At 54.1% G+C, this 8,629-nt stretch overlaps 2 non-coding genes across 2 annotated transcripts; both read right to left on the bottom strand.

The window, feature by feature from the left end:
- Nucleotides 1–817: 817 nt before the first annotated feature.
- Nucleotides 818–924, bottom strand: LOC147724003 (U6 spliceosomal RNA). The gene has a single exon (XR_015295365.1). It is a non-coding gene; the product is annotated as a U6 spliceosomal RNA (small nuclear RNA).
- Nucleotides 925–1,068: 144 nt separating this feature from the next.
- On the bottom strand, nt 1,069–1,175 carry LOC147724002 (U6 spliceosomal RNA). Its single transcript, XR_015295408.1, has one exon. It is a non-coding gene; the product is annotated as a U6 spliceosomal RNA (small nuclear RNA).
- Nucleotides 1,176–8,629: the final 7,454 nt, after the last annotated feature.

Raw genomic sequence — 8,629 nt, 5'->3', positions numbered from 1 at the left:
TGAGCAAATACCCAAGCCAACAAGGCTTCATTGACCACCAGAAGAACAACACCACACGGTGATGCAGAGAAACCAACCCAAGGTTGAAGTAGAATAAACGACAAGAAAACAGGGATCACAGGAAACCTGAAATCAAGATATAAAGAGAAAGTAGGCCAGCCAGGAGCCGCAGCACCTGCACTCCGAACAGCCCCAGCGAAGTCCCCCGGGACCGAAGAGTCCCACGAACAAGGCGGGGGACGACACCGCCGACGCCCGACAAATCTCCACAGAGGAGACACCCTGAAGGGGGCCCAGGACACCAAGCCAATCCCCGTGGACCGACCCTGGACCCCCGCCGGATCCACCGAACCCAGCGAAGCGTAGGAAAGGAGGACAGCCTGTGGAAGCCAGCGAACCAAGGTGGAAAGAGGGCTAGCGGCCCGAACGAACCGGGCCAAAGACACACCACAGGCCATCCCACCGGGAAAGGAAAGACGTGCGGCCAAGAGAAGCCAAAACAGCACGCCGAACAACCAGCACGGACGAGGGAGGAACCTCGTCGGCAGGGCAAAACGGCGGCAAAGACACCACCCGAGCCCGGGACCCCAGGGAAGGAACCCCGGGAAGGACACGGGGGACATGTCGGAGGAACAACCATGTCCGGCAAACCCCGCAAGAATGGAGGGGAGCGGAGGTACGACCCCCGCACGCCCAACCGCCCAGCAGCCACCACTGCCACCAGGGAACAACCACCTAAAAGGTGAGGAACCGTAAAGCCACCGAGGGCAGGGGCCCAAAGGGGCGGACCCCAAGAGCTCGTAGAACGAGAGAGAGAACACATATGGAATGCTTCACGAATGTGCGTGACACCCTCGTGCAGGGGCCACGCTAATCTACCCTGTATCGATCCAAATTTAGTATATGTGCTGCCGAAGCGAGCACCCAAGGGGGAGACCGGCAGAGCGTCCGTGGGCGAAGGAAAAACAACACCGGAGCCAAGCGAGCCACCAGGGAACCAGCCCGTCGAACACCGGACAGTGGAAGGCCCGCAAGGCCGCCCACCGGGCCCACAGGGAAGAAGGGGCCACGTATATGGGACGCCTCACGAATCTGCGTGTCCTCCTAGCGCAGGGGTCATACGAAACCATTCCGGATAGGTCCAAATTAAGAATATGTGCTGCCGAAGCGAGCACCGGGACCACGGATGCGGGGACAGCACCCAGCCGACCGCGCCAACGCGAGAAGGCCGCCCCGTGCGGGGCACAGGAAGAGAACGCGGAAGACCCGCGGGCACCCAGCAGTGAAACCATCACCCCAGAAGAGCAACCCCGAGCAAGCAGCGACATCCGCTCAAGAACCAGGCCTGCCGAAGGAGGCATGCCCGCCGAAAAGAGCCGGCCCAACACCGACTCCGAGAGCGGGGGACCCAACCACGGTACGGGAAGATCCGGGATCGGCCAGGAGGCCCGAACCGCCAGCTCGTAAAAGGCGAGGGCACCCGGGGCGGCGGACCCCGCCGGGAACCAAAAACCGGAACGCACCACGACTTGCGTGTCAACCACGCGCGGGTGCCAGGCACCTCTACACTGCCACGTACCAACGAAGTCCAAGCGCTGCCGAGGCGAGCACCCAGGAGCACCCTGGCCCTGCCCAAGCGGATCCAGCCGCGATATCAGAGGGCACGGGGGAAACGCGTACCACAGACCGAAAATGCCAAGCGACAGGCCGGGCAACCACAAGGCCCCGGAAGGAGGAGTAGAACCCGGGCAGGAGAACCGAGTCCCCCTCCGTGAACAGAGGCACCGGAGGCAGCCCGAGCCGAGGCCCCAGGCGTCGAAACACCACCGGTGCAGGACGAGACCAGGCAGCGAAGGAATAGAACCGACTCCGTCGAACCGCCTTCACCTAGCCGGACCCCGGGGGGACGCCCACATCACCAGGACGCTCGACCCGACCAAGACCTGGGGACCCAAAGCCCCCCAATCATAGTAAATGTGCGGCCGAAGCGAGCACAGAAAAACGACGTCCGGCCAGGAGGACCTACAGCAATCCCCGAAGCACGAGGAGTTGTGTGACCGCAGGAGATCCCACCGACCCCCAAACGACCGGGCGCCAACGGACGCCCACCCCCCCCGCCCCCCTGAATGAACCAGAGGGAAGTACCGGGGCCAGGCACACGCCCCCCGAAGGAGGACAAGCCCGATACGAGGACCGAAGGGACCACCGTACATAGGTCAGGGGGCCGACGGGTGAGAGACACCGCCAGACGTGAAGCCACACCCACGGGGGAATCCCCGAGCCCAAGGACCGGGACAGCCACGTCCCAGGACGGGTCGGGAAGAGCCGTCACTCGGGCCCGAAAGTCAATACGAAAGCACCCCGTGAAGACTGACTACGGGTGGAAAGGCCGAAGGGCCCCACCCCTGCAAGGGCGGGACGACCACACCCACAGGCGGACGGGGAGTCCGAAGGAAGGCCGCGCCCGGGGGAGCGGGCCCCAAAGAAAAGACCGGAGACAGCCCGAGTGGGACACACGCCTATACCGCCGACAAGGACGCAGCCAGACCAGACGGCCGAGCCATCCTTGCGGCCAACCGAGTGGGAAAGGCGACAAAGCCCCCGCCCCCAACGCCCCTCACAACGGACGCAGGCAGAGGAAGGGAGTCAGGAGACCTGCGCAGAGATCCTACCCCGAGAAACCCCGGGACACACCACTGCCGCTGGCAGAGGGAAAGTCACGCCCAACGCGGAACGAATCACGCCCTTGCGTGACCTCCCCGCGTAGGGGCCCTTCCAAACTGCACCGAAGCGCAACACGCCACAGCACACAACATCTCCGCAAGGGCCCACGGCGCTCGCACGAACGCCGATGTGGACATCCTCCTGGCCAATTCCCCGAGGCGTCCTACCCCGGACACCTCCAAGGTGGAGGTCAGGCCTCTGACGCCTGGAGGGGGCCGTTGTGGAAAAAAGACAAGCCATTGCCCAGAGCCGCAGGACGCGACACCAGGAGTGGAATAGGCACCGAGGCGAGAAACACCAGGACCGGGGACGCACACGACCCCCTGGGCGAGAGGCAGATGAGGCGAGGAGGGGACCAGGGCCCCCGCCGCGCCCGATCAGAAGGGCTAGTGCCGCCAAACAGGGAGACCCCGCCGATGGCGCAGAAGGAATCCCCCGCCTCCCCAAGGAGACCAGAAGGCACCGCCACCCAGCCCTCCAAACACACACGAGTCCGGAGCAACCAGACGGCCCAGGGCGAGCCAGGGCGCCAGAGGGGGAAAAAAACAGACCAACGGGATCCGAACGTGGAGGCCAGGCATCCACAGCGTCGTGGAGTTGCAAAGTGTGACTCCCTCAATGGAAGAGGCACCGAGCCGAGATTATCAGGTTCGGTGAATTTTCGAGCCCAAGGCCCGCCGAGGCGGGGACTAGAACCCTGGTCCCGGGCTAGACCTTAGCCTCAGGGTCCCGCCCTAACCATTGAGCCACACTTCTCCACTTCACAACCTCGGCATGGTTCAGTGTAAGTACTGCTGTACAAGTAACGCGCGCAATCGATTGAGCCATGGGACTCACTGTCCAGGGAGTGCACAGAGAAGCCAAGTTATAAGTGCATACAGTAATATCCACAGTAACAACACGAACACCACCCCTGTGTTGCACGCTACAGTCCGCCAACACGGGGCCGGACACCACACAACATTTGCGAAACGGTACTGACCTCGCGCTTTTTAAAAATTTCACTGTTTGAAAATATCCCACCTTGGGACACTTCTACAGCCCTGGCAGGATTCGAACCCTGGCCTGTGAGGGTTGTCCCCACCAAAGGCACAAGCCTTACCTTTGAGCCATAGCTCCTAGGTTGGAAAAAGGCCACACCGAGGAACGAGCCGCGCCGTGCATGCTGCGTCCAAACCTGCCGGAAAATGCCGTGCCAGACCGATGACAGAATCATCGGATTTGCCCCTCGCACCTGGAGGCAATCAAACCCCGCCCCCGAGGGGCGGGCAGCGTTCAGAGTAAACACCCGCCCGGCCAACCGCCGCGGCCCGTAGGGGCCCAACTTTTATGGAGGGAGGCGGCAGCGCCCAGCGCCGCCAGGACGGGTCGGTGCACCAGAGAATCCCGAGGAGAGCCTCCGGACCCGGACCGCGGAGCCCCCGCCGACATGCGAGGTAAGACCGAGTCAGCTGTCCAGGGGGCCCCATGCGGAGCTCCAGCGACTCCCAGCACAGAAGCCGGGAACCACCCGCTGTGAGACTCTCCTCCTGCCGAAGCGCCGCCGCCCCAGGCCAGGCCAGCCCGTCGTGCACTACCACTGAGCTATGCTCATAACGGACGCCGTGAAAGCCCAGTGCCGGCTATGCCTTCGAAACCAGGCATTTCGAAAGTTTACCGACGAACGCCCAACTCACAGCAGGGTCTGTCAGCGTACACGCTCGCAGCTGAAAACAGCATGCGATTAATATACATTGTCTTTCACCAAGCTGACTGAGCTATCCCAGCTCTTCCCCCATGGAAAGAAGGCAGAGCGCCATCTGCACCAAACACAGCAGAGAGAGGCGGAACTGACCTGACAAGCCAGCCCAACCGTCAATTAGCATACAATCACAAACCGCACCGCAGCCACAGTGAGAATGAAAAACTGCAGGCAGACCGGCCGTAACAGGGCAGCAGCTCGAGCCCAGGGGTAATTCACACGATGGGTGTCTGCTGCGCTGGACCCCAAAAGCCCACAGAGTGGCCAGGGCCCATCAGTAACGACCTGGGGATACAAGGGAATGACCAAACACCCCACAACCCCGGCCGCCCCCCCCCCCTGTAAACCCCTGGCACGCTAGAGCAGCACCTAACCGGCCCCATAGGACCGGGGGAAGGAAGAGGGGGGGGGGTCTTTATTTAGGCATAAGGCACTCGAGACCGCTAGAGCAGGTCCTCCACCCTAAACCCCAGGGCCAGCTCACGCCGGCCCATCTTACCTGAACAGCGCTTTGGAGAGAATCGCGCAGAACAAAAAAAACAGGCTGTTGGTTGGGCCGGTCCGCCTCTTATAGAGGTCAGGTGGGACTGGTCGGCCATGTTGGGAGGGGGTGGGAGGTGGTTTCTTTTTGCTTTGGAGGGTTCTGTTGTGGAGCTAAAGCTCACTATGTAACTCAGGGGGCGAGGAAGACTTACGAGGAGGTAATAGACTCATCGGGATGAGTGGGAGTGTTAGTAAGATGCTTTCATCTTGATGTGCGTGATCACATTTTGTTGATAAGTCAATATCTTATTTAATTTTTTTTATTTCGCGTTCTTCGCCAGCAAACTGATAATACACCTCACCTTCTGCTTGTAATATACCTACCTTGGTGCACCATTAAAAAAAAACATACAACATGTTTCGCTAAATAACCAGTGCTAAAATGGATTCTGACTTTCTAGGTTTCACTGTGAGGAAAATTCAAAGACTTCTGGATACTGTCTCTAGTCACTTAATGGCAATTTTTTAAACGAGTGTGAAGAGAGTACATCGTGCTTTCGGGTCTGTCGTAGGAAACATTCTATTATGCTGTTTTTTCATCATTCAAGTGTACACTTTAACACAGCTCCTTAAGACTTTTAGGCTTCTCTAATATTATTTACACCAGATTGCCATGAAAACTTAATTTAAAGGCTGTGAATGCTTCAAAACCAACTTTTGTGAATACGCTTCAACCTGCCTAAGCACCTGCAGAGGATTAAGTTTAAAGATCCTGTACTTATTTCCCGCTGGAAAAAAGGAGCCGTTTAGCATAGAAATGTGTACCTTATTATGATTTCCACAGGGTCTTATGCTCAGCGAGTGTATATCTCAAACCCCCAAAAAAGCTTTTAAACATTTGAGAAAAGGGGGTTGGGCTGGTCTCTGGCAATCCAAGGGCAAAGGATGTGCAATGCCGTTAATTCAAATCAGAGGGCTGAAACTACTCGGTTTGAGGCCTATTCTTCACTGGCTGGCCTCTTGAGAACTCTAAAATGATGAAAAAGAGAAACGTATCGCTTTATATAAAATATTTAAGAAATGCATACAAAAGTTGAAGTCCAGCACACACAGCTACATATCAACAGTCCAAGCTGTTAAAGTCACGCCAGCACAAGGCAGGTCCGATAACGTACCATCAATCTCTTTTATCCTCCAGCCACAATGAATGTATTTGACATGACAGAATTGCATCCTAATGTGGACTGTGGTGACTGCCCTGTTTAAGTATCCAAGAACATTATCCGATCCAGTCAGTGGCAGGGAACAGAGGAAGGTGTTGTGATAATCCCTGGAGCACCTCTGTTGATTAGAGATAAATCCTGGGCAAGAGAAGACAATAACAGGGGTTGGCGAAACTTGCAGAGATTCACGCCTTGGAATTCCGCGGAGCTACCTAAAAACTGTGCGAGATACCGTGGAGTTCCGGGAGAGGGCAAAATTTGGCATGTCGCTCTGCTCGGCTGATTTTTTGCACCTGTAGCTTGTTCCGCACTGGAACATCAGTGCAAACAGCCTCTCATGACGCGCTACAGGGCACTGCTTCTTTCTGCTACTCAAGTAGATTTTTTACTCGAGCGGCAGGTTTCTCAACATGAACAGTCGTGACCTGCTGCGACCGCCCCCATTGAGAAATCTCGCAGGGAGGTGTTGTAGCATCCGAAAAATCATGCTAGGCGATGCAAATTCTCGTTTGAGCTCGCCACACAGCAGTTGGTGGAGTTTTGCTAGAATTCTGCACTCCAAGCGGAACACGTAGAGGGCAAAACTCCACGAACTTTGCTGCCGGAGCGTAATTATTCGCCCACCCATAATCAATAGTGCCAATGCTAGTATTATAGCATTCAAAAGACAAAGTTTATCTGAATGTGCATTGTTGAGCTTTAAAATCAGTCCCTGACCTCTTCTTCGATGTTCAAGTCATCATTTCAAGGAGCAGCAGTGTAACTTCTCAGCAAAAAACTGGGCTTCAAGATTGCTGAAAGCCTAGCTGCTGGTTGACATTACTGTACCGTTAATTCTGACCCTTTCCCTCCTAATGTGGTTGGTGCAATCCGCACAGCTATCTTTCAAAACTAATGGTTCTGTACCAACTATCTTGACGCCTCACTTTAGCTACCCAAACAGACTTTACCCCATATGGTGCATTACACATCCTTTGGAAGGTGTCTGCTCCACCTTCAATGCTAATCCTCATGGAACACTAGCCCATGGGCACTATGCCACAAGTGGACTTTAGGAAGTACATATAAGCAAGCTTAGCGATTTTATAAATAACTTAAGGCAGCAGCATTTGTGGGCCACCTAGAGCTGGACCAAAAAAAAGCAGATGCCTGAAAAAATTGACAATTTTACTGTGAATAGGAAGCATTCCAGAAACCAACATTTTGCATAGAATATTTTAAATTCTCGAACTATATCAGCCCGATTCATGAAGCTAAATTGCGCTCGCAAAGGGCCAGATTCTGAGAATCTGACCCTTTGCGAGTGCAATTTTTGCATTTGGGATTCATCATCCCAAATGCAGAAATCGCTATTTGTGAAATTGCATATTTACGAGGAATTGGATTTAAGGAATCTCCATTAGAGATTCCTTAAATATAATTCATGAACCAATTTGAAATTGTGAATTCGCAATATTTGGTCGCTATTTACCACGAAGTCTGACTTCGTGGTAAATAGCGAAAAAATAGAAAAAAGCATTTTAGTGCATTTTTCTCTGTTGCATGTTACACACACACATGTCCTTTGGACATGTGTGTGCGCAACACCTGTGTAAATTTGCATTTCAGGGGTGCTACAAGGTGTCCTTTAGACACCCCTGGCACCCTTGAAATCGCTATCTTATTTGCGATTCGCTAATTGCAAATCGCAATTAAGGAATACTCCCCATTCATTCCTATGGGCCTTTAGGCCCTTTAGGAATGAATGGGGAGTTATTCCTTATTTGCGATTAGCAATTTGCAAGTCGCAAATAAGGAATGTGTAGGAATCGCATTTTATTTTGGGATTCCTATATGAATCCTGTTTTGCGAGTCTGTAATAGCAATTCCTTATGAATCGCTATTACAGACTCGCAAAACGGGTCTTTGATGAATCTACCTGATATCAAAAGGCTTGAAAAAGCCTACACCTTCTGATAAACACATGCTAAATTGCTACCTTCACCCTCCTTGGCAGCTGTTATGAACACCCTCACTCATTTCCTTTCACAAATGTTAAGAAGCTGCTAAAATGTTGCATTGCGCGGTATGCACAAAAAGTAAGACAAAGTGGGAAATGATCGCATTTAAAAAAACTCCGGGGCATATTATCAAGGGGGTTTATCTCTGCTTTTTTGGCTTTAAAAGCCAAGAAAGCGGAGATAAAATTATCTCCCTATTACCTAGCTGTCGCTAACACCAGTTAGCGACAGCTAGTAGGAGATAGCGACCATCTTGGGCCCCCCTTTGCATGTCAGTGATATTTATCACTAATGACATGCAAAGTGGGCGTGCCAAGATGTTAGCGACTGAAAACAGTCGCTAACATCGCTATCTCCTATTACCAACTTTTGGAGATATTCGCGCTAAGCGCGAATATCTCCAAAAGCTAACACCTGCCCTGAGCAGTTCTTAGCCATGTTATCCAATGGGAGGTGGA

Source organism: Lissotriton vulgaris, chromosome 4_1, assembly GCF_964263255.1.
Source record: "Lissotriton vulgaris chromosome 4_1, aLisVul1.2, whole genome shotgun sequence".
Classification (NCBI taxonomy): Eukaryota; Metazoa; Chordata; class Amphibia; order Caudata; family Salamandridae; genus Lissotriton; species Lissotriton vulgaris.
Note: the sequence above shows the minus strand (reverse complement) of the source record. Positions and strands in the feature narration are given on the sequence as shown.